The sequence below is a fragment of the Mauremys mutica genome, chromosome 1, assembly GCF_020497125.1.
Source record: "Mauremys mutica isolate MM-2020 ecotype Southern chromosome 1, ASM2049712v1, whole genome shotgun sequence".
In the NCBI taxonomy this organism is placed as follows: domain Eukaryota; kingdom Metazoa; phylum Chordata; order Testudines; family Geoemydidae; genus Mauremys; species Mauremys mutica.
The window spans coordinates 74,978,951-75,005,113 of record NC_059072.1 but is presented as its reverse complement, the minus strand read 5'-3'; the positions used below and the strand labels follow the sequence as shown (position 1 = coordinate 75,005,113).

At 39.7% G+C, this 26,163-nt stretch overlaps 1 protein-coding gene across 2 annotated transcripts in view; it reads left to right on the top strand.

Moving 5' to 3' along the window:
* The window catches only part of PPFIA2 (PTPRF interacting protein alpha 2), a 677,602-nt gene that overhangs the window by 73,200 nt on the left and 578,239 nt on the right, over nucleotides 1-26,163 (top strand). The window lies entirely within an intron of this gene.

The following is a 26,163-nucleotide window of genomic DNA, read 5'->3' as shown; positions in this document are numbered from 1 at the left end:
TTGAAAGTACCTATTTATTTCTTAAGGAACCAGTCCTGTTCTTACTGAGATCTATTGCAAAACTCCCATTAGATTCAATAGTATAGTAGATGGTCTGTCCCTTAAGCTTTGGCATTGTATCTAGAAGAGATTGGGGGTTTTGTTACTGATCTCAAGGAGAAGAGGATCGAGGCCCCTAACCACTCTTTTGGCTGTTGCTCTAACGTCTCTGACAATTTAGGATTTATTGAAATTAAATCTGTGATGGTGGAAGTAGGACAAAATATAAACTGAGAGATGGTGATATCACAAGTTCACTACAGTCAAATCCAGAAAGGCACACCTTGTTACAGATAGGACTTGCTTTCTAATATTACCACAAGTAGAGCTACCACATTAGTTTACATATAAGTAAATTGCACCACACAATCTGATGTGATTGAAAATGGAATATTAAAAAAAAAATAGGTATCTTACTAATTTTTTTCCTCCTGTTTTTAAAATAAACCTTAATGATTTTCTTTTTACTTTGACTTTTTCAAAAACTTAAAACATTGTTTGCTTTGGTTAATACAAGGTAATATCTGTAATCAATTAAAAAAACAAAACAAGTAAAAAAAAAACACACTGTGAGCCAAGATCTACAAATTACATCCTGCCCTGAGGTTTGCAATATGACACATGGTCAAGATGAGTTTTCTCCATCCTCCTCTCTGGTCTCCCAACTTTTGGTTGGCTAAAGATGTGCTTGGAACTTGAGAATCCTGAGAGCAAAGCTCTGCCCATAATTATTGCTAGTGGCTGGGAAGGACAATTGGCAGAGAGATTTAGATGTGAGATTGGGAGAAGAAGGTGGTGTGGATGGGTTAAAGAGAGAGGTAATGAGGGGCCAGTGTCAGCAGCTGTTGAGAATAGTGGGAGAGAATTCAGTTCCAAGGGTGGGTGGAATTAATTAAGGATGTTGGAGGGGCTTGCAATAATGGATGATGGCGGTGAAAGGAGGACAGGGACTGTGCAAGCAGTTGAGGAGTAGAGTAGGGGGTCTCCAATGTCAGCACTGGTTTGGGGGAGTAAGAGCTATTCAGATGCTGCTTGTGGTGGGGTCAAACATTGGAATAGCAGCTGAGGGCAGGAACAGTAATGATGGCCACTGCTCCCATTATAGTAGAGGAAATTCTGTAGTCCAAAGGAAGTTAACTCATCTTTTCTCCCACAAGTTGTTCTGTCTCCTGATAGAAGCATGTGGAAGAGTGCAGATCAGGGTAGGACCTATTCTAGGGGCAACCCCTGCCAGGGATCTGTAGCTATGAACCTACAACAGCACTGCAGAGCATTTGGTAAGTAATGCAGGTTAGAGGGGCTATACGCTATCTTTGTATTAGGTATTGCTACACTGTAGAAGTGCTGGGAGAACTTAGTCCTAAAGATTCGGTATTCATGACTCAGCCCTTTCCCTTACTGAAGCTTGGCCATCTAAATTATGAGGGAAATGATAATGAATAGGAAAGTGGTATACATCCTACAGGAAACGAAAGTAATATGGCACAAACAATCTCTTATCTGATCTTGTGCATGAAGTGATGCTAATGTCTAGTAAAGCCATAATGTTAAATATCCATTTTTAATGTTTAATACTTTTCTTTGTTTTGTATAAAGATATTGATAAACTGACTAGTCAGATCATTTAATAGCGTGTGACAATACAAATGATGATTCCTGGCAGCGCTCTATAATAATCCCCCAAAATTGCATAAGAAAGTATACTATATAATGTATAAGGAACTTTTTGCTTACATTTTGAAAGAAAACCAAATGGTTTTTGATCAACTAGGTCATCTAGGTGTTTGTGTATATAACCAAGTAGTATAGTGAATTATTTTTATAAATATGGAGCACCATGCTATCAGTGTCATTAAAAAGAAGAAAATCCCAAACAAAAGTATACAAAATGTGTTCCATGCTTGTACTATGTAGCTCCCTTTTTTTGAAGTTGAAAAATCCTGAGTTGTGTGTTTCTGAAGGGTTGTTAGCAGGGATTTTTTTATGAATGGCAGGCTCGTATTTTTAACTGTTTGACCTAATCTCATTGTGCATTGGGAGAATCTTGGTTCTTTAAAAGATAAAGAAAATGTATTATCTCCAAGATAATTAAGATTTGTATATTGTGTGGCACTTTTTAATCTTGCAAATGTGACATTTGCATAGACCATTCAGTTTTTGAATGATTTTCAACCTATAATGTACTAACCAAATTTTATTTATAATATTTAGCATTTACATCACGCTGTATATCTACAAAGCACTGAACAAACAGGTTGATGTAAAAACTTTTCTCTCCAGTTTACTACTTCTGGGCATAAATACATCCTTGAAATCTTGTGTAAAAAAACAACTGTCCTTCCCCCCCAAGCACACAATTTCATCATAAGGACAGACTAAATTTCAAAATTTGCTTAATTGGAGACAATAAATAGATTAAAGTAGATTTGAAACTGTTCACTTTGATTTGAAATGTTAAATGATTACATTTAATATGTTGAAATACAATAGTTATGACATGTACAAATATGAATAGGAGTTACAGTACAGCTCTAAGTGAATGTAACATATTACTGAACAGTATATTCTACCACAACAGTCTCGGTCACCTACAAAGCGTATATGCATTATAGTGATTCCACTATAAGGCTATTTCAAAACATAGGTATAGGAGATGAGATCCCAACCCTGTTGAAGTCAATAGGCATTTTATCATTGACTTCAGTGGGGATAGGATATCACTCAAGATGAGAGAATTAGACCTTGTTTACACTATGGGGGTAAGTTGACCTAAGTTACGCAATTCCAGCTACATGAATAACATAGCTGGAGTCAAAATAGCTTAGGTCGACTTACTGCGGTGTCTACACCGCACTGCATCAACAGGAGACACTCTCCCATTGACTTCCCTTACTACTCTTGTTCCAATGGAGTACTGGAGTGAACAGGAGAGCGATCTGCGGTTGATTTAGTGGATCTTCACTAGATCCGCTAAATCAACCCCCAGTGCATCGATCACCACAGCATCCATCCCCCACGGTAAGTGCAGACATGCCCTTAGAGGGCTCTATTGAGAAATGGTTTCTGCAGTCTTAGACCCTGATCTTGCAAATGCTCTTCTTAAATATATTTATTATGGTAGTGTCTAAGGGCCAACCAAAAATGGGAGCCCATTGTGCTGCGCGCGCACATGCGCACACACACACACAGGTTAGTACACTGGTCGTTCTCAACCAGGGGTACACGTACCCCTGTGGGTATACTGAGGTCTTCTAGGAGGTACATCGACTCATCTAGATATTTGCCTAGTTTTACAATGGGCTACAGAAAAATCACTAGCGAAGTCAGTACAAACTAAAATTTCATACAGACAATGACTTGTCTATATGGCTCTATATACTACACACTGAAATGTAAGTACAGTATTTATATTCCCATTGATTTATTTTATAATTATATGGTAGAAATGAGAGAGTGAGCAATTTCTCAGTAATCGCGTGCTGTGACACTTTTTTGTATTTTTATGACTGTAAGCAAGTAGTTTTTAAGTGAGGTATAACTTGTGGGTATGCAAGACAAATCCGACTCCTGAAAGGGTACAGTAGTCTGGAGAGGTTGAGAGCCACTGTAGTAGATGGTTCTTGCCCCCAAAGAGTTTACAATCTAAATAGACAATACAGACAGTGTGGGGAGAGGGATCGAACAAACAAGCAGATTGAACAATGTGATAGCAGCAAATGGCATGTTCCACAATATTTATTTTAATTTTGGAAGGGGAGGGAGTTAGTCAGGAGGGGATGAATTAAATGGAAATAAAAGGGATGTGCGCTGGGGACAGGGCAGGAGAGAAAAGGGTAAGAGGAGCAGGTGTGGAAGTTGGAGCGTGCAACTGATCAGCACAGACCAAAAGTCCTGCTTTGTCTACGTTTTGCTTGTACTGGCTGGAGTCTCTGGCTGGCTCCTCTGCCGTTTTCTCCTCATCCTGACCCTGCAAATACTTACACACAATCTTAACTTTACTACTCGAAGTGGTCACATTAGTTTCAATGGGACTATGCATGGTAATAAGGTTGTGTACATGTATGAACACTAAAAGAAACAGGATTACCTGAAGTAGTACATTTAAGTGTGTGTGTATAAGTATTTGCACAATGGGACCTTAATTTGCAGCCTCCACTGGTCTTCCAATATTCAGAATCCTTATGAATAGTGGACATGCTTGCTAGGCAAGGACTTCCAGAGGCTGCCTGGAAAGTGCTCGAACTGAGCTCGGAGGGAAATGCACTTGGGTCGACACTTGGGCTGTGTGTCACTTACAGCCAGTATTCTGGGTCACGATGCGTGACCTTTTTCAGGAAAAAAACAAAACAAAAAAACTTCAGCTACAACAGGACTGGACTGGACAAGGAGTTAAATTATTTATCTTACAATATTTAATATTTCACTTTTGCTTTGGGATGAATTAAGTTCTCTGTATATAGCTTAATAAAGATCAATTCTCAATAGTCCAGTTACAAAAGGAAAAGATTAATAAAGAGTAAATTGCAACTTCTATTCTGAAACTTTTTTTCAGTTATTACTTTCTCAAATTCTTTTTGGGGCTGAAAGCTTCCATACTCTCTCTACTTAATGATTAAAGCGTTTGGAAATTTGGCTAATATTGTTTAACCTGTGAATGTGAACATTATATACATGGATCCAATTTCAGGATTGGGGTCTCAGTCTTCACCTTGATTGATGTCCATTTGATTTCCCTCTCTCTCCAATCCCTATTTTCTTTCTGATGCATTTTAAGGATTCCTCAGTTAAGCTTCAATCCATCATATCTGACTGACATTTACATGGCAATACATTATTAAAGTTCACAATGGAAAAATATTTTTACAATGTGTAAAATGTTTATAGCATAGAATATTAAAACAGCCCATTATCAAAATTATCTGGGCTTCATTGCACACTAGTTATGTATTACAAAGAAGCAGATATGGTAGATAAAATACATTATTTGACAGTAGCTCAGCTTCCATCATTATCAAGTTAAATAATAATCCTCAAAACATTTGTTATTGAAGCCAATATGATGTCTCTTTGTAGTGCAATCACCAAAGTATATATTGTTGCTCCAGTAAAAAACATACACTAGAGTGCCCTTTGATTATCATATAGCTCCTTGACTGTAAGTGTGTGTTTAAAAAAATAATTTTCTGTTATTTAATACATCTGTTTTTAATACTGGTAGTTTAGAAAATAAACAGAGGAATCTACCCAGTAGTCTAGTGGTGCCACAGTGTACTGCCATGGCTCTCACATCCAAGTTTAAAGTCTGATCCAAGGCCAGCAGTAGCTGGGAATGCTATGAAAACAGTAGAGTGTATCTCATCAGCCTGGAAAAATCCCTATTGTTCAAGAGAGTTATTAATGGACTCCTGGGGAGAACTTGCATCCATCTCTTCGCAATTGGAAAAAGGAACCACCCTCAAAAAATGTCTTCTAATAGGTGTGAGTGTGGACTGAAAGTAAGTTATGCATTTTTTAGGGGGGAAAAAAAGGATTTTTTTAAAGCGTGTACAATAGCTTTCAGAATTGCTGGGCATGTCATTGCTCTACCGTGGGGCATGATTTTACCAAACCCACAATTATAATGAACTTCAACCTTAAGAACTCTGTTTTTATTTTGGGCATGATAACAGTGATACGTGAGCTTGTGCAACTCAGCATACTACAAGTGGGAGAAAATACTTGATAATGGACAGATGGGAGAGAAGGGCAAAACACTTGTCTTCTAGCATTTGTAGTCACCTATTTTTAATTTATTAAATAATTTAAATACTATTCCTTTTTAAATACTTGAATTTGGTGGCACTCCTGATTTAAACCCCTCCGCCAACATTTTTTCACAGAGCCACTTGCAAGATTAGCTCACCCGATCTAGCATTTTTTTCACATCAAGTTAGTTGTAACTAAACTGGGCAAGAAAGAATGCAGCAATAACCAAGTGAAAAGTGGCATCCAATTAACCTTCTTAACATGTAGCCACCTTTCTGAAGATTTTAACTACTTACCTAGTGCTTTTAGCTTCCATTAAACAGCTCCAGTGTATGTGGTTACATTGACTTCAATGGGGTTATCCATGTCCCCAATATTACATGTGCTTGCTTAATGCAGGCACTGAGACTATTCCCTGTAGCAAGCTCTGCACTTGGTAACAAATGTTTATATTCAGAGGAAATTACCTTTTAATAAGTACCCAATCTCTCAGTCAAAGGCTTTTCCCACACACAATGAAAGGACATGGCCTGAGTTAACACAGGATGTAGGAAACTATAGAAAATCTTAAATCTTCAAACTGAAGGGCACATGTTAGTATAGTAAATGATTATGCTGGTATTTCTATTTCACATATCTATTTGAGCTCTCCTTTTTTATTATACTGCAATGTAATATGCAAGTGACTCTGCAGCTTACATTTAATATTGTATCAGTACAGCAGGTGTCTAAATGAAAGAAGGGATTGTCTTCACCCATTTAAGAAGATGTCAGAGTTAATAAAAATGTCTGCCTCATGTTCTAAAAATCACCAAACCTGGGCTATAGCAGATCAAAATGTGAGTGAATTCCCATGCATAATACAGAACAGCAATCCCCGACAATGGATTGGTTGTTTTGTTTTCTGTCTGAAGATCCAAAATCTCATGGTGAATTTTTTTCTTCCTCTCCTCTCACTCTGTGGAAGAAGGGGCTTCTGGCCTGATTATCTCCTTATTCTCCAGCACTGTTTAAGGAGCAGCTCTTCTTGCATTTCAGAGGAAGCCCTGCAGGTCTCCCAAATTTTGCAGGTGTGCTGCTTGTCCAGGCTCAGCCACCATTGCTAACAAGGGTCTTCAAAATGCGAGCCTGTGATGGGGTTGGGACTCACCACCGCAGCAGCACCTCCCACTGGCATGCCTGGGAATTAGCTCTGTCTTCTGCAGGGAGCCCTCTGCCGGTGGTGTCCCATCCATCGTCTGATCCCCTGTTGGTGTCCGGATCCGTGTTGCTCTCCACTCAGCAGCATCCTCTTCAGGACACTGCCCTCTGCTCTGGTCTCACCCCCTTCCAGGGGTCCGGTGTTATCAGCAGTCCTCCATCGGCACCTGTCCTAGTGGCCAGCTGCAGCCTTTATCAGGCCCCGCTCCTCCTCAGCCAGGTGTAGTACAAGGGGGAAGGGGGGGACCCAGGCCCACCCGCTACTCTGGATCCCAACACAGGGACCCTCTAGCAGCAGCCTCCCTACCCTCCTTCTCTCCCCTTGTCAAACTTTGTCCCTGTGCCGCTTCCCCTTCTTCCCTGTACACCCACTCAGCCCTTTGTAGCAAGGCCCGCAGCCTGGGGGTTTCCTTGGCTGGAGCTCCCCAGCTCCCCCTGCCCTGCTGTGTCCAAGGTGCTGGTCTCCTGCTCCGAAGACAGACCTTCCCCTAGGAAGGTCTGGGACAGACTGCCTGCTCCTCTCCTAGGCAGCCTTTATATAGGGCCTAGCCTGGCCCTGATTGGCTGTCTCTAATCTTGGTCCTGGCTGGCTCTCAGGAGGCCCTTCTCTAATTGACTGCTGGCCTGCACAGCTGCTCTGGCCTACTCTAGCCCTCTTTCTCATGGGGGTGGGGCAGCCGCCCACCACACAGCCTGAGAGATTTTACATGCCAAAAAGGCAAAACAAAAAATGTACAATGGACAGAGTTTTCCTGGGATGGGGATGTTGAATATACTTTACTTAGAAACAGGGGCAGCTCCAGGCCCCAGCAAGCCAAGCGTGTGCTTGGGGCGGCATGCCGCGGGGGGCACTCTGCCGGTCGCTGGGAGGGCGGCAGGCAGGCCGCCTTTGTCAGCTTGCCTGCAGAGGGTCCGCTGGTCCCGCGGCTTCGGTGGTCCAGTGGTCGACCAGCAGAGCGCCCCCCGCGGCATGCCGCGATGCTTGGGGCGGCGAAATGTCTAGAGCCATCCCTGCTTAGAAACAGTAAACGTTAAATTGACAGTATCCCTTTAATTGAAGCGGTGTGTTCCAGAGGATAGGGCACTCACCTGGGAGTCAGGAAGCCAGGGTTAAATTCCTAGGTCTCCCATTGACCTGCTGCCTCATTCACCTCTTCTACCTCTGTGTCTCTGTCGCTGACCCCCTGTGGATAAATACTCAGTCACTGAGAGAGCAAGAGAGAGAGAGACTCTGAAGTCAAGTGATAGGGCACCCACATGGGAAGTGGGACATCCTGGGCCCAGATTCCTTTCCCCAAACACTTTTTTTTCCATTATTTATCCAAAGTACAAGAACTTTGACAGGAGATTAAGGGAGCCCCGCATTGGAATATTGTGTAGTTCAGTGGTTACAACACCCTCTTGAGAGGTGGGAGATTCAGGTTCTAATCCATTCTTCCCCTTTGGCAGAAAGAGGGAAATTTGATTATGGGTCTTCCATATTCCAGGCAAGTGTTCTAACCACTGGGCTAAAAGTTATAAGGTGGGCATCCATCCCTACCACCTCCTCTTCCTTCTCATTGTATAGGGAGTTTAGGCACCTAATTCAGCTTTGTGGATTACTGTATTATTCCTGTGATATTTTTTTTCTAGGCACCTAGAAGTTGGGTGCTCTGATTCTCAGCATTGCAGCACTAAGTCCTTTCTTGGATTCCACCCTAACTGCCTGGGAGTTTGTAAGGAATTTCTCAAACAATGTACTGTAGGATTGCACTGTATCTTGAAGCATTTGGTCAATAAGGGCAGGACAGACAAGATACTGGACTAGGTGGATTATTGGTCTTAGCTGAATACCTGATTCCAGTATTAATATGGTTTGTAATAACCTTGGTCAGATACTACATGGCAGATTTTATTTAGCGTCATTTTTTGCATATAGTGCGTAAATAACTGATGGATTTTTAAGACACCAATCTTTAATGGCTTGAAAAGCTGACGGCCCCTGCTCATGTAGTAAGACACTTACAGCAAACCCAATTTCTTTCAAACAAGTGCATATTGTACGTGAGCAATTCACTTGCTCCGTGGCTTAATTAGAAATTAATCATGTTTTATATTGCCAGAAACACACACAACACTGGACCAGCCCCTGAGGAATGCTGGGATGGTAAATTTGAGCAGCTCTGAGGGCAGTTTTTAATTTGTGACAGTTGCTAATGGCCCCAAGAGGCTCAAGTAGCTCCCAGGATTATTAGGGTGCAGGTTTTTCCAACCATACTCCTACTTCTATAGCTGGGAGGGAAAGTGGTAGCATAAAACCCGCTATGCCAGCTATCTGCTACCAGAAGATCCCCATGATCTGGGGTGATCTTCCCATGGCTAGCTACAATAGCTTTAGTATTGCTCTGCACTAGTGGTAAGACCTAAAGTAGCCATGATGTTGACACAAATCTGGCCCTATTAAGTTAAGTATTGTTAACTACTTAAGTTTACAACAACTTTCCATCTTTTTTTTTTAAAAACCTGTTAGTTTGTCTCTTTTTAAAATAGACATTAAGAAAAAGAAATCTGGCTCAATAATATACTTCCAGCAGCTTTATAGGCCTGATACTGATATCTTGGCATATAGAACAGAGTTTAAGTAAATAGCAGTATTATAGCTGTAATCAATGCTTTTTTTCCCTTGATGAAAAAAGACAATTCTATGTACTCTTAGAACTAAAAAACCAAAAGTGAAACTAATGAATTGCTTCTTTAAACCAGTATTTGTTGGCTACTAAAGTGTGTGTTCAGCATAAGGACTCTTGGACTTTTCACTGATTAAAAATGAGTGAGATTAGCAAAATAGAATTATTCTGTTAATTGCCTTAAATAGTCTGTTTAAGGAGACCTGTACAATACACAGTAGCCCGGATTCAGTACTGCCTTGCACAAATATAGAATATTATCTAAAGTGGTTGTAAATGATTGCCACCAGGGTAAACAAATGGAATTTTAATTTGGGAGCATTTTACACTCGCTTTGCAGAGCTGTAAATGATTGCACAGTGTACAAGGTAGTAGAGTCTACTCCAGTAAATACATGTATAACACTGTCAGTATTACTTTACTAGAAGAAAGTACATTTAGAAAAATCTGACTTAAATTGAACATAGATCTTTAGAGTTGCTTATAAAAAGAGTTTTCCAAAGATCTGTTTCTCTGTATTATAATATTTATGACGTGGTAGAGCACAATTTGGTCTGATTATAAGATTGCTAGTTCTATGATCATATTTGCTTGTCTAAGTAAACTTTTTTATGAAAACAAGTTTATACCTGCTATAAAAAGGAAGTGATACAATTCTGAAAAATGCTACTCTCTCTCATCCTGCACATAGAACACCATGGGTTCTGTGCAGGTGTCTATCCGCATATTGTAACTTACAGGATCCAGGATCAGGACTACAGACTGCAGTGCCAACTCATCACAATATTAAAGATCATTCCATCAAAGGAAAGTACACACTGATTTTTTTTTAACATTACATCTGAGTGCAAACTGTGTGTCTGATGCTGTACAAACATGAAAGGAGACAGAGGTTCCAAATCCTGAAGTACTACAGACTCTTTATTTCTTAAATCAAAGTTATAAAGATTTGTGGAAGAAGTATGTGTTAAGAGTGATTGGATTGTGAAGGGAAAGAGAGTGTGCTCCTGCCATGAAGGGAGCATGGGAAAAGGGCATGAAGCCTAAAGTGGTAGAAGAGAACAAAAGGAATGTTTAGTTGGGCAGCTGGAACATATTTCTTGAAAACTATTTGCATTCTGTAGCTTGTTCCCCTATAGTTAAGCAGAGTAGATAAAATATTTAAAATGTCTGAAGTGTAGTTCTGTACTTTTTAATATCAGAGCAGACTCAGCATGAGCCTGAGGCAAGGCTCAGTGAAGGCATCTTGAAAGACTGCCGTTGACTACGGTGGGCTTTGGATCAAAGCCCCATCTAGAAAATTGTACAGACCAGTCTTAAACTTTGAACAGAACTTTTAAACTGTACCTGCTGCAGGATGAAAATGTGGCCTGACATTTTGTTGTAAGATACTTGCATATCTTTCAAATAAGTTATTAGTGACTGAAAAGATGGATTCTTAATAGCACTCTGAACACTCATGGAGACTGAAATCTGATTCCAGATCCAGATGGCTGTTTGGGTCTGTCTCTAGTTTATAATGGAAGTGTGTTTGTCATCTCCATCACGTTGTATTTGTTAGTGAGGAGTGTAATATTGTCACTATAGTGAATGGGCCTCGTGCATAAAAATACCTTGCCTAAGATACAATATTGAGCAAGCTGCTCTTTTGGGATCATGAGTAAGGATGAACACAAATGGGTAAGATCTGTCATTATGTTTTAAATGATTTAGTTTTGATGAAACTGATGGCAAAGAATAGAGATGCTGACACAAGTCTTAAAAACCTACCATGACAACTTTGTTTTGATGTTGTTGTGAAATGAAATATATTACCATTTGAACATGGCAGAACATGGCCTTCATTTGTTGACTAGAACCTTTCTATTTACGTTGTCCTGGTGATTTCATTGAGACTATTCAAGAAATAAAGATCTATTTTTATTAATATATTTTATAGATGGTGGAAGTTGTCATAGCTTCATTGACTTCAATAGAGCTATAATTTGCACCAGCTGATGTGTCCCACTGAGCATCAGAACATGCCCCAGAGTATAGAGAATACATGTAGTTGTTGTGCTATGCAGTTGTTCTCACAAATAGATTCATTCAAAAAGTCCATGCTCGACACTGCTCAAAACTGGTTTTGATGTGTTGTAGTGTGATGTTATTTACAAAGGTCTAGATTTTGATCTCAGGATTTTCCGCAGTGTAACTCCAGTGTCATCAGGATTACTCTGGTTTTTCATTGGTGTAACCAAGATTAGAATCTGTGCCAAAGTCTCTCTGTCTTACCGTGCACAGATTTTTAAAAGTACGCTTTAAAAAATTGAACTCCGAATTGACCTCTTCACAGTGTAATGGTCAAAAATGATATATTGTAAAGACTTCTGTCTGCCTGATGTGTCACACCTTGTTTTTCCAGCACTGCAATATTATATAGAAGTTTATTTTAAAATGTTCACTTTTCACTTAGATACATAAGTTATTTCTAGTGTAGTGGATCATACTGTTAAAAGGATTATTCATATATTTACTAGTGAACTTCAATCTTCAGTTGCATTAACAATTATCAGTATATTTATTACTGAAGGGGTTTTGTTAATATCTTATCAAATTAAATAAACTTATTTGGAAATGTTGACTTGTGTGGGGGAGAGAGGGGAAAATTCAGGAGGAAAATATAGTGACCTTGCTTTGTTGAACTAGTGCATGAAGTTTGATCAATATTAAGCTTTAAGAGGGTTCTGTTTAGGGAAGTTTGTGTGTAGCTTTGCAGTTTCTTCCAATACTGAGGAACAATTAAAGCTTGTCTGATTGGGAATAGGAGGATATAAAAAGAAAAGGAATGTTAAAGTTGTTTATTATTCTGAGGCCATACTTTTGAGGGCCTGCCATTCTGCACACTCCACCTCCTCCCTACTCAGCCTCCATTTATTGTTGCTAGTTGCAGAAATTGTGCCTTAATAAAGTAAAATATCAGCTAAGAATGGAAAAAGTAAACAGAAGCTCAAAACCAGGAAAGAGACCCAGCTAGACAGCTTCATATGAGGTTGGAAATCTCCATGACAGGAATTTCAGATGATATTGTTTGGATAGAAATGATGGCTAGCAGTACAGCACCAAGTTCCATATTGAAAATCACTCTTTGAGATTTTGTGATGAATGCAGCTTTATCTTGTATTTTATTATTTTAATCTTTCACTGACTATATAGAAAACATGCAACAACCATGTCTTACTATGCAGTTAAATAGATGACCAGAAATTTTTGAATGGTGAATTTCCAGTCTTTTTTTTTCCTCTTGAGAGACAAACTGAGTGAGGTAATCTTTTATTGGACCAACTTCTGTTGAGAGACAAGCTTTTGAGTGTACTCAGAACTCTTCTACCTCACCTATGTTGTGTCTCCGTGATGGGGTGGGGGTCCCCGTCCAGTGCGGGGTGAGTACACCTCATCCCTCGAGTGCCCGTTTCTTCAGGGTAGGACACTCAATGGACTTACACTGATAAGATTGGCCTGCGTCACAGGGCAATAAGGCCTAATGGTCAGAGTCGGTGGCGAATCTCTCCTTCGCGGGTTGAAGGCCTAGCAGCCCGAGCTTGTGGGGAGTCCCTGGATGCCAGGGTAGTGGGCCACCCCCAGGGGGAGGGTGGTGGCCTAGGGTAGGGGGACCTGGGCTCTCCCCACTCCACCAAGTCCCAGCCCAGGGCCCTAGTAGTGGCAGAGGGCTCCGCCACTGAGGTCAGCGGGGATCCAACTGCAACACGCTTCCTATGTCTGGGACTCTGGCTAGTCCCTCCCACTCCCCCACCCCGGGCTACTTCCTATCATAGTTCTGGTGGCAGTAGTTGGGGTGTCTTCAGGTTGCTTGGCTGGGGCTGTTCCTGGCATCTCCAACCCCTCTTGGGTATCAGCGGGTGCCTGGGTGTCAGCTGGGGCCTCAGCGCTTTGGGCTTCCGTGGGGTGGGTTGGTAGTTGCTCCCCGGCAAAAGCCTGTATGCTACATCCTTCTCCTCTGGCGGTCAGCCCCAACAGAACAGGGCGGCCTGCCTTTATGCAGTCACTGCACCTGGAGCATGCCCAGCCCAGTGAAAGTGAGTAAGGGTGCGGGAGAGCGAGTGACGGAGGGAGGTGGGATGGAGTGAGCGGGGGGTAGGGCTTCATAGGACAGACAGGGTGGGGCGTAGCCTAGTTCTAGGGGTGGGGCAGGGGATGGGGCAAGGATGTTCGGGTTTGAATGACTAGACAGTTGGCAACCCTATGTGCAGACTATGGGAAAACCGGACCATATGGAAACAAAGGGGGCATGGTTTAAGCATGGACACTAAAGTATTCTTAACATAGATTGAAAGTAGGAAATGATGATGACATTTTATTTGTGGTCATGCCCGAGGAAATAGAAGGCACAGTAACAGTCAGAAGCAGTAACTTTCATTTTTTTTTTTCAGAATCATATATTCATAGATTTTATTTGCTTTTATATGACAAAAGTTGGTTACCCACTATTAAATATAAAGTTGGTTATTGCTAACGTCTCCTGGTTAATGTTATCTATCAAAATGCAGACTGGCTGTAACATTATAATAACTAGGATAAAGCTTTATTTTGCTTTCTGTGAGTATTACTTTCTCCTATTGAACTGTCAGCATATTCCCAACACAGAGCCATCACACATGCAGTTGAATTCTTTTAAAGTAATGTTATTCTTAAAGCACGAACCCATTGATCTTCCCTCTTCTTTATAATTTTTGCCATATTTGGTAATTATTGGCAATATTCATAGGCAAAGAAAGCTTTTTCTCTTAGAGTCTGTCTGTCTTCCTAAAATATTTGATCATGTAAACAGTAAAGCAGTAGCGCTGTGTCTGCGGTATCTTAATCATTTTCACGATAAAAGACTGATGTCACAAATAGCATCTAGCAGAAGAAAATGCTGGGCTGTAAATAAGAAAGCTTTGAAATATTAATATCTAGGGGAGGAGGATGATCATGTGGTGATTGCCTGAAACCAGTGGCAAGAACTGCATGCATCAGTCTCGCTTTCTAATTCTGCTTCATAAACATCACTATCAGTTATTTTAGCTTGAACCAGACACATCCACTGGTACATAAACTATTGATGGTTCATTATCTCAAAGCTCATAAAGACACATGACTGAAAATGAGATAAAAATAAACTGGGCTAGTCAATAGAATAGAGATGGAGTACAAATGCTTACAAAGGAGACTGTTGCTACTAAAATTTGTAGACAAAATAACTTTCATATAAGCTATAGCTGGTGGTGAGGAGTGAAAAAATATAAGCAAGTTTAGAAGGCGTAACTCTAAAATCTGATAAATTCTCTGCTTGCTTTAAAGAATCTGAGTGATATATTTCCACAATCTAAGACACCACAGGAATATGTTAAGAGAATAATGCAAGGAGATAAAAATCTAACGTATTGAATGAGGTGGTTTTGTAGCCATGTCAGTCTCAGGATATTAGCGATACAAGGCAGGTGAGGTAATATCATTTATTGGACCACCTTCTGCTAGTGAAAGCCCATCTCTCTCATCAACAGAACTTGGTCCAATAAAAGATATTACTTCACCCACCTTGTGTCTCTAACTTTTTGAAAACATTATAAGCGCTCACTAACTATGGAAAATATTTAGGGACAGCTCTTAAAGAGGCCTCCATCCAGCTTCTATGTTTACATAAATAATACTTAGAGCTGAGATTTTCCAAAGCTCTCTTCTTTGGCCCAACTCTGCTCCTATTGGATTCAGTGGTAGTTTTGCCATTCCCTTTGCCTAACTTTGCTACTAATGCAGAATGATTTGCCCCACCCTAATGCCTGCCTGCGTCATTGCATCCCTAGGCTCCCCTAGATATGGGGAATCTTCAGGTGGCCATGTAAGCCAGGTGGCTTTGCACTTCCGGACTGGCACAAAACTTCTGCAGCTTAGCCAAGGATCTGTCTCAAGATTTCAAAGAAAAAATGGGCTGTAAGTTTTAATTGAATCTTTTATCTGTTTTAAACCCAATTTTCTGTTTGCATTTCCAGGATCTTGCCAAGATCTATTAGCTATTTTTTCATTAATGATTTTTCTGAATAGTGAATATGTATAATTTGTTAGGAATCTATAGTCCACTTGGCACTAAGTGGCAGAAAAAATCATAGTCCATCTCTAAGAACTTGCAGTCAAAACAGCTGGATGATTTAAAATAACCCACGAGATTAGAAGAAGGTTCTGTTTGACATGTATGACATCATTTTTATTGATGTGGTTTAGTTTGTGGGATTCCCAGTTGAAGTGAATATTGAGGATGAATTTGAAAGAGGATGGATATCTGGAATGCTGGGATAGGAAGGAAATTCTAGATATAGGAAGGATCAAGAGCAGTGAGAAAATGAGACAAAGCAAGAGGTGAGATGGGATTCCCTGTGAGAGTGGTAGGGAAAGGGAGGAGCAGTATGAAATGACAATAGTTGTAGGCTGGAGCATGTACATGCATTGTTCTACCATCTTGACCATACCTTAATACATGGAAGGCAAAAGGCAGTCCGTGTAGGGATTTAGGACCTGGTCCATTTCCCAATGAAGTCTATTGGATACTGCTATTATTATCAAAGATGACTAATAATGTCCTGATGATCTGAAAGAGAATACATGCCACCATTGTTTGAATGGAAAGATTCTTCAGTTAACATGAACTGATTTTGAAACTCTCCTACCCACTGGTCTTCACACATGCATCCTCTGGGCAGTGGACAAAGCACTTGATCCAAAGCCCACAGAAGTCAATGGGACTTGCATCAGGACTTAATTGGGGAATAGTTATTGGGCTTTGAATCGGGCTCTAATTGTGGTTGTTCAATATGCAAGTCTCCTAGATAAGTGGAACATTAAAAGTGAAACAGCAGAATGTTTACAGCTCTCGATTAACGGGCTGAATCACTTAACTAAACATTACCTGCTATAAAAGGGAATGGCCGTCTTTCCTTTCATGTTGTGGGCAAGCTATAAACGGCTATGTTTCACTGGGAAGTTGAGCACTGGTTGGTTTTTCACTATGGGAAGTTGAGTGACATAATGCAATTTTCTGGTGGCACCTATCAGAGAGGTGTTGGGAAATGCATTCTAAAGAAGGGGGGATTACATTTTAAAATGCAAGAAAATATATTTAGACAGTAGTAATCCGTAGGTTTTCATGCCAGGCTCCAGGGAGTATCTTTCCTTTCAATGCTATTTGTGCCTGCTCTAAACCAACATAAAAACTCTGTGGCAATAAAAATATGAAAACATGCATTAAATAATATTAATACAGTATGGATGGAAAATTAAATACTACATTTGAAGTGGTTGCACTTTTCCTTTATCTGTTATATACTTGCCTAAATTCAGTAGGTTTTCTTTTTTCTCGTATTGAGTCACAATGATAATTTCAAATGCAACCTGAATTATTTAAACTTTTTGTGCTACTACTAGAGAACTGTACAGTTAATCAATTTTGTGTGATGATTCCATTGATACATATTTTAAAAAACACTATTGTGAATATGAATAAAGGTACGCTATCACATAATAGCATGTAGAGTCTAATCCCTCAATATATGTTTTTGACCATCTCATTTGTAAATTTACAATATTATACTTCTCAGTGAATGGAAACTTTTTGTCATAGTCCTATGACTATGTAGATTTTTAGGGCCAAGTATTCAACGAGCTTCCATTAATGAATGCAAAATACTTGTAGGCAACTTGATGTACCTACATAAACTCACATTTGTGCATCCACCTTGGCATTTCCATGCACAGATCAGGTCATTAGAAATGGAGTCACCTGCTTTGCATGTCCAAACATAGGTTTTATTTGCTCACAAATGGATACTTCTATGTACTTTATAAACGCCTTAATGAAAACTGTTTGTTTGAAAGTCTACACTTGAGCCTGACCGTTAATAATCTCCTGTTGGGAAAAAGCTGTTTATTATACTGTATGCTATAGGATCTCAACTAACTCTTGTAGACTTGAGAAAATGCATACTTTTGCCATCATAAATACCCGTAAATATTTCTAATTGTATTGTTATAGCGCAGTCAAAAACATTAAACTCTGAAAGATGATAATGTGCGTCACAACCATATAGTGTCAATCATTTTATGGTTATAAGTTGATTCATTGATTATTCTGCTTCTTAATGTCTTACTGGAGAGTTCTGTTTTAAAACAGTGATATTACAAGGAGAAGTGAAATATTTACAGTCATTTATCCCCCAAATCAGATCCATATTAAAAAATGAAGTTTTTGCTACTTGTAATGATTTCTACTTTGATTTTTGAGAACTTTGAAAGGAAAAATAAATATCACTTTCATTCTGCTTGTAAGTCTTTCAAATTGAATCTGTATTCCAATATTTTAATCAAAGTTTTTAACAATAAGATATAACTTGTTCCTTGTAAGCATGCTTCCTCACTTCTAGGGCACCCCTCACCCCTGGATGCAGAATTGCAGGGGATTTTGCCTATCGCATCCTCTCCAAGGGGCCAGTTCTTTTGCCTACAATAGACTTTCTCAGTCTACATCATCTCCTAACTCCCCCTCTGGGTGTTCTGTGGCTTGGCCCTCTGGTCAAGTCACATAAAAGTCTAAACTCCTTCCCAAGTAGCATGAACAAGTCCATATAAAGATTCAAACAAGTCATCAGATTAAAAGCCCTCCTGCCCCTCTCAGGCTTCACTATTGTTGCCTTGTTGTATCCTGCCTGTTAGGTCCCAGTATAAGGCTTCTCTCTGTCAGAGACACCTGTCTCTGCAGTCTCTCCCCCTCAGCTGAGCTCTGTTTATATGGCTTAGCTCTGCCTCTTCTATCCAGGAAGCAATTAGTTACTTCCCCCCACCCCCACAGGAGCAGAGCATGACTGAGTCCTTTCCCTTGCCTTTCAAGTGTTGGGGGTTAAGTCCCATCAGATTCCTACACTGGTTTCTTTTAGCACAGTATTAGCAGAAAGGAATATTACTGAAGTACCTTGAAGTCAATGGAAGGACTCCAATTAATTCCATTGAGGTTTTATCAGGGCCTATATCTGAGCTCACTCAAAGATTTGAAATAATGTGGAATATATGTCCTGATGAAATAATATAGTTATGTGTATGTACTCTGCTGTCATCCTTTTTTCTTTACTGCATGGTTTCATTGTCTGTTTTCCAAAGTACTTCATGAATCATTATACTACTTGACTACCTTGAGGGGAAAATAATATATTAAAATCCTTTAAAATAAGTCACCACACAAAAAGAATTCTCTCTTCTATGAATTACCAATTCATAGGCTAACAAATGATGATGAGCTTATACTTCTAAAGTGCTCTGGATACATTTTTACGAATGCAGGTGAGAAGAGAATAAACATTGTAGACCATAATTATCCATTTTTCCTAAAAACAAAACAAACAAACAAAAACTTGAAGTAAAGTAGAACTGAAATCAATGTCAGGTCTGAACTCTCTGGATCTGTGCACAGTGAAATGATTTCACAGAAGAATGCTGAAGTTCTCTGTTTGTCTGGAAAATGGCAGACCTCCTCCAGTGTAAATCTATTTGACTCTCAGCACTGACCTAACCCAAGTTATAGAGCAGGAGGTAGGCAACTTATGGCATGAGTGCCAAAGGTGGCACGCGAGCTGATTTTCAGTGGCACTCACACTGCCCGGGTCCTGGCCACCGGTCCGTGGGCCTCTGCATTTTAATTTAATTTTAAATGAAGCTTCTTAAACATTGGAAAACCCTTATTTACTTTACATACAGCAATAGTTTAGTTATATATTATAGACTTACAGAAAGAGACCTTTTAAAAACCTGAAAATGTATTACTGGCACACGAAACCTTAAATTAGAGTGAATAAATGAAGACTCGGCACACCGCTTCTGAAAGGTTGCCGACTCCTGTTATAGAGTGCACACTCTTGCTGTTCCCAAAATAATAAAGCAGACCTGTATCAACATTTTAACTGGAAGACAACTAATGGCTTTTTCCTTTCCTCCTCTTTGAACTGCAGCCTACAGCTAAATCCCTTTGGCAAACAGTTCTACAGGAATTTAACCTCCAAATTCACTAAATTACATGGTGTAAAAATTTTAAACTCATATCATTTAATTAACAGAATAAAATTCCTTAGTGTAATTTTCTCTTGAGGGGTAAATCTTTTCTGATCTCAAGGAATCCTAGTTGAAAACAGTTTTCCTTTCATAGTCTTCAAACCCAAGTTTCCCTCTTTTTTTAAGATTAAAACAGCTTTAGAGAGGAGGATTTTTTTAAAATCTGTTAACTGCAAAACTCTGCCTCTTGCAGGTGAAGAAAAATACTCATGTCTGAGTACACATTTCCCTTATAGAGATTGGAAACAACTCGCCCACAGTCTGGTGATTAAAGTACTTGGCTGCCGCAGAGGTGTTTTTGCTATCATGATGATGTGCAGGATAAGAACCAGAATGATAGAGCACTTGTTATCTCACTGGCTAAATATTTGTTGTTTGTTTGTTTTGTTTGTTTTTTTGTTCAACGTTCTGCATTTTCTTCTGTTCTCAAGTATGTGGATTGCATTCAATGTCCTCCCATTTTATACCACAATGTCATTCACCAACAGGGTGACCAGATAGCAAGTATGAAAAATCAGGACAGGGGGTGGGGAGCCTATATAAGGCTATAGGAGCCTATATAAGAAAAAGCCCCCAAAATTGGGACTGTCCCTATAAAATTGGGACATCTGGTCACCCTATTCACCACCCATTCCCCTTCTTATGAATCATGTACACATGCTCACCAGAGGGTGCCCATCTGGTTACAAGCCTGTATACCATGTATGGAGGTAGTTCGCAGAGCAGTCCTCCTTGGAGATACTCATCTGCTTCATAGTTGGAGGACATTTCAGATACCTTTCTCAATTTTCTGGGGATGGAGCATGCAAACAATTTCCAATCCATAGATCTTATCTTTTATCAGAACTTCCTGTCTTGACCTTCCTTCTCCTCACTGTTGCTCATGCTGATCACTTGGTGTTGATGGGGGGGGGGGGTTTAACCTGTTTTTCTTGCTCTCCTGCTTAGGCTGCCTCCCAACAGGTGACAGCCAGGCTTCCAAAGAAACCTGTCCATTAAGCAAATTGATAGGCATACCAATATGTTTTTTACAAATGTCTGAACATCTCCAAATATGCAACTTTCTACATTAATAGGTTCATTCTAAAAAAATAAATGAGGCCTCTACAATTATCAGTGTAACTAGATGCTGGTTATCTGAATACTTACAGAAAACTGAATGTAACTTAGTGTACATGTTAGCAAATACACTTTGAAAGGGAGAATTGGTTACATTTATGAGGAAAGTGTGTGCAAACTAAGGTTATAAAAAAACAATTCCATTGTTCAGACTTTGAGTGCAAAAACAAGCTATCTACATCACATTATGTAGGGGCCTTTTGCAATGTTTTTTTCTTTTTCTCTATAAAACAAGTGTCCTTGAGGAATGGAGTAGTTTCTTCCCCCCATGAGTCAATAAATGACTCATGAATGGTCATCGTACAGCTTCCTTCAAAGGTGACGTATTTTATTTGGCATGAGAGTAGTGTTTCTGTTTTTGAACAGCTGCAAGAGAAGTCTAAGTAGGTAAGTTTGGAATACTGAGGTGCGAGGTCTCTTTCAGTGGAATGTTAAATAGCCAGTTTGAAAGAGATTATATCCCAAATGCCAAAGAGAGACCACAAATATTTCTATGCAATGCGAAGGATAAATCCCTTTCTAATGGGGTTTTGTGACTGAATGCACCCCTGTATTCACACCCTACACACTATTGTATTAATCTTTATACAGAATATGCCTTATGAGGTATCATTTGAAGACTAATAACTCGCTGGTCAATAATATCATGGTAGAACGTTGCCACACACATTCTATGTGAAGTTATGAACATAGGTTGAAATTATGACTGAAATGTCTGGGGAGGGGCAAACCTATTCGTCAGCAACAAAGAGCAAGCTGGCACCTCTAGCCAGGTGTCATCAAAGCTGCTGGGCAGTCACCTGTCAAGTGGCCATTCTTTGGCAGTGAAGGGGGGTAGGAACAGGTCCATCTGCATTTTAGCAAATAACGGTATGGAACCTCTTTCACCATGAGACTTCATATCTCCATCTTGAATCTAGGGGTAGCTCTCAGGAATATGCATTTCCAAAGGATGACTGACTATAAAAGAGAGGGGCAAAAACACCCCAAGATCGATCTATCTTTCTCTGCCCCCAGAAGACAAAGGAACCAACGTTTGGACTTTGGCAGGGGTTCTGACCTGAGAATTTGGTCAGCCATGTTGCTGGGAACATGTGATAAGGATATTTTACCTTGAACCAAGTCTAGTTTGTTAGGTCTTAGCTACTAAAAAGCATTTTTATCTTGTAACTGTTTGACTTTAATACCTTGTACTTGTACTCAAATAAAATCTTTCTAGTTAAATAAACTTATTTTTAATAAAAAACTAATCCAGTGTTGTTTAAACTGAGTTGTTTGGTAACTCCCAGTAAAGTACCCACCTGTTGTATATTGATCCCTTACAGGGGCAACAGACTGTCAATATCTGAACTATCCAGGAGAAGGTGGGATAGTGTAGAATACATATGTTTTGGGGAAAATTTGGGACTGGAGTATGTTGGGATTACCCTGCTGGAAGCCAGTGTGTGGCTAGTGTGTTGCTGACAGGCTGCTGGACCAAGGCTGCAGCTACAAACAGCCTACCAGTGTGCAGGTCACAGTCTGAGTGTCTGTTTATGAGTGGCTCAGGTTGGAGTGACACAGCCCCTCACTGGTCTTGACTGCACCCTGGAATGTGACTGATTAGATTCCCATTCAGTCACATAAGATGCAGAGGTTGGTGACATGGGACCTTTGGTCCCCTGGGGCCTGATAATGCTTTCACCTATCCTGATGTAAATCAGGATTGAAACCCATTAAAAATCTATGGAATTATATGCTGTTTAAAATGAAATAATTGAAAGGAAAATTAGGCCCTTTAGGACTGTGTCTGTCTAAACTGTTCTTTGACGTTGCAGGTCAGGCTGATGCTTGGGCTCTGAAGCCTAGGGAGGGGGTTGGGTGTCAGACCCTTGAGCTCCAGCCCAAGCCACAACTCCAAAGTGCTGTCTGCGCAGCCACTTTTAGCATATTAGCATGAGCCTGAAGTCTGACAACACAGGCTGGGAGGCTCATTGACATGGACAGTGTCAACATACCCGTAAGTTTTCCCACTGTTGGTACCCAGTGCAGTTCTCCCAGTGATAGGGCTAGTGCAGACTGGCTAGTAGCTATTTAACTCCTATCGTCTGGTCTGAATAACACTGTGGTTAAAATGCCAGTGGCTGCCAGTATCCTTGCCTATGCTAATTCTCCCACCATTGCTGCTGCAGGTGGAACTGTGCCAGCAGTAGTAATGGTGAAGAATTTCAAGAAAAAAGGGTTAGTGCAGTTAAGGTCTGAATTATAGCAAGTCAAAATTTTTCAAACAAACAAAATTTGCCTAAAAAAGGAATTTTTTGACAAAAATTGTCAATTTTTCATGAAAAATGTTTTGGTAGTTCATATCAAAAAGGCTATTTTTTTAAAGTGAAAGCCGGCTTTTCTGTAAACAAAAAATTCTTAGAGTGGTTTTCAATCTTAAAAAAATAAAATAAAAATGTACATTTTAACCTTTAGTAGTTTTGAAGCCCTTTGTTATGAAAACAGCTTTGACATTTTTCCAAGAAATGATTTCTTTCATTTTACAACTAGCACTAGCGTGTGTGTGGTAGGACTCTGAAGGCCTTATGCTTTGAATAGTGCGAGAACTGCTATTATTGAACTGCACTTAGTGAGGTTACTTTAAAAAAATATAAGGGAAGAGGGGTAGCATCAGGCTTTGAGTCTGTTGGGTTACATGCCAGCACCTGCCTTTCCATGCTTAAAAGTGAACCTAATGGCATCATGGCAGCCAATGAGATTCCACCTTTAGCAATGACTTTTAGGAGGAAATGTCATGTGAGCTCTTTTTCTTTTATGGCATAAAATAAGAATGTTCTGAATATGTAAGAATACCTGTATGCACATCTTTCTCCTACCTTGTAAAACAATTTATAGCAATAATTTTACCTTTAACTACAAATGTCCTTTACAGGTATTTCTCCCCTTCCCACTCGCACCCCCAAAACTCTACTGGCTGAAAATGTTGCAAGTTTTCATATGGTTTTGTTTTAGATTTTTTTTCTAGTACCCCAAGGTGATGACAATATGGCAATATCTATTTTGATGCACTTATTTTCAGGGTATCTATAAATAGAAAAATATACGGTTTATCAGAATGGCCCCAATTCTCTAAAGCACATTAAGTTCAATTAACTTTTACATCTGAATAGGGATAGAATTGTTTACTTGCTTAAACTTTAGATTCTGATGTGGACGTATACACAGCAAACTGATGGATACTTAAATCTTGCTTTATTGAGGAACTGTATGGCTGGGGGGCGTGCATGTAATCCTATACTGGCAACTGTTTAAGTGCTTATGCTTCCTGCTATTACTATTATCCATTGAAAGTGGCTGTGCTCTAACTAGCATGGTCCTTGTAAGCCTGCTGGTTTGGAAAACTGATGGGAGTTCTTTGCTGCTATCCAAGGTCAGAGGGTCTAGACTGCAGCTACTTTGAAGCCTATTGCCTTTAGGCCTTTCTCCAGCTGTGTAAAACCTTTTTTGCTATGCTTCAATGTGTAGGTCTTTCACAACTTGTTATAGACCTCTCTGCTAATGTGAAACTGACTTTACTTAAAAATTATAATAATGAGTCTACAGTCCCTCCCATCTTTTTTGGGGGGGGAGGGAAGGGAGAGGGTTTGTAATTGATTCATTTTTTTCCCTCATTTGTTAACCCTGCAGTGTGCTCAGCGCTAGTAGGAACAGAAATGCAGAGTCCCTGCCATGAAATGTTTACAATTGAAGTAAGACAGCTATAGACACACTGACAATAACATATGGATTGTTCTCTGCTACAAATTCCTGCCTTTGGGCAATTTTGTACATAGTTTAAATTTTAGGATTGTTCACAGGGTCTAAAATGCAGGTTGTCGTATTAAACTCAACTTCATTTTATGATTTTGAGTGTAACAACATTCAGTTATCTTGGAGAATGGAAATTTAAATGTGATACTTGCACAGGGTAACTTACTCTGATTTTTCTAAATGTTAAAATGTTTGTCATGATAAGGCATGCACATTTGAAATAACTGCATTCTTCTATTTAGTTGCTCCCAGAGGAAGATTACTTATTTTCCTCAAATTAAAAAACTTCACGTCTTCTGAAAACCAAGGAACTAATATTTCCTGTTTTAAGAGAAGTATTTTAAAGTATTTTAAAATGACACTGCCCATATTATTGTTAATCCTGTTTGCCTGTTATATTCATTCCCTCTGGGGCAACTGCGTTGGCCACTGTCAGAAGACAGGATACTGGGCTAGATAGACCTTTGGTCTGATCCAGTATGGCCGTTCTTAATTTCATTCTGCTGCTGCTTAGCAAAGTAATGAGCAGTAGCAGAGCCGCTAAGATGTCCACTTGCAGACTCAGGAATGCCACACTGCCACATTTGGACAGTTATCTGCAACATTGACAACTTGAAACTTAATTTTGTCTGTAAATACAAGCTTGGTTTCAGCAGCTATGGATGAGGCAGGCTTTCCTATTCATCGCTGGTAAACAGGCAAAAGCCATTTTCAAATGCTGTGTTCAGTACAATTTAAATAACTAATTTTATTGTAACCAAAAACAATATTTATTTATTTTTTTTAAAGGAGTTTGATGATTCCCAGCTAATCTGACTTTCAGAATGTGATCTGTATCTTTTATAGTACAGAGATTAGTGTCTAGATAAAGACTTTAAAATGTACTCTTAAAATCCATCCTACAGCTGAAGGCATGTGGCATGTTTATCATTTCTTTACAGTATTTAATATTGGGCAATCTGAAATTTAGCCCATTCATAAAAACAAACACCCCACAACCTCTTTCCTTCTCACTTTCCGCTTATCCCATGAAACCAAAGCGACTATGTCATTTGCATAGGAAGCACTACCGGTGCCAATGAAGCTACTGGAAATAGACATAAGACAGGTGTGATGGGTAACTGTTAGGTTACAACTTTTATTTAGTATCAGAGGGGTAGCCGTGTTAGTCTGGATCTGTAAGAGCAGCAAAAAGTCCTGTGGCACCTTATAGACTAACAGACGTATTGGAGCGTGAGCTTTCATGGGTGAATACCCACTTCATCGGATGCATGTAGTGGAAATTTCCAGAGGCAGGTATATATAAGCAAGCAAGAATCAGGCTGGAGATAACGAGGTTAGTTCAATCAGGGAAGATGAGGCCCTCTTCCAGCAATTGAGGTGTGAACACCAAGGGAGGAGAAACTACTTTTGTAGTTGGCTAGCCATTCACAGTCTTTGTTCAATCCTGAGCTGATGGTGTCAAATTTGCAGATGA